Genomic DNA, 499 nt, shown 5'->3' with positions numbered 1-499 from the left:
TCACTTGGCTCGCGCGTCGATGAAGAACGCAGCTAGCTGCGAGAATTAGTGTGAATTGCAGGACACATTGATCATCGACACTTCGAACGCACCTTGCGGCCCTGGGTTCCTCCCGGGGCGACACCTGTCTGAGGGTCGCTCGATCGTCAATCGCCCCGGAGCTTCCCCGGTGACGCGGCTGGGTTGTCTCAGGGTTAGCTCCGCTTCCCCTTCGTCCCCCCACAAGGTCCGATCCCCCCATTGCCCCTGGCAGGGTCCCTCGCTGGGTCTTGCCGCGGAGGTATGCCGCCGGCACGACTGGCCCCTGAGAAAGGGGCCCGGTGACCGGTCCGCCCTGGGACCCGTCCCAGGGCGCCTGGCTGCGTGCTGCACGTGGCTGTCTGTGATGTCCCACCGGCTGCCTTACAGATGCGATCCGGGGAATGAGGGCGGGTGCTGCTGGGACGCCAGGCCCCCCTGCTCCGGCAGGGAGGACTGGCCTTCCCCAGGAACCCCTTTT

At 66.3% G+C, this 499-nt stretch overlaps 1 non-coding gene across 1 annotated transcript in view; it reads left to right on the top strand.

Annotated features, from left to right (window-relative positions):
• The window catches only part of LOC147748960 (5.8S ribosomal RNA), a 154-nt gene extending 16 nt beyond the window's left edge, over positions 1–138 (top strand). Inside the window, exon 1 of the ribosomal RNA XR_015300108.1 lies at positions 1–138. This exon is cut by the window's left edge and continues 16 nt beyond it. This is a non-coding gene — a ribosomal RNA (5.8S ribosomal RNA).
• The last annotated feature ends 361 nt before the right edge of the window (positions 139–499 follow it).

Source organism: Lissotriton vulgaris, chromosome 1_1, assembly GCF_964263255.1.
Source record: "Lissotriton vulgaris chromosome 1_1, aLisVul1.2, whole genome shotgun sequence".
Classification (NCBI taxonomy): Eukaryota; Metazoa; Chordata; class Amphibia; order Caudata; family Salamandridae; genus Lissotriton; species Lissotriton vulgaris.
The sequence above is the reverse complement of the archived record's forward strand: the minus strand, read 5'-3'. Positions and strand labels throughout refer to the sequence as shown.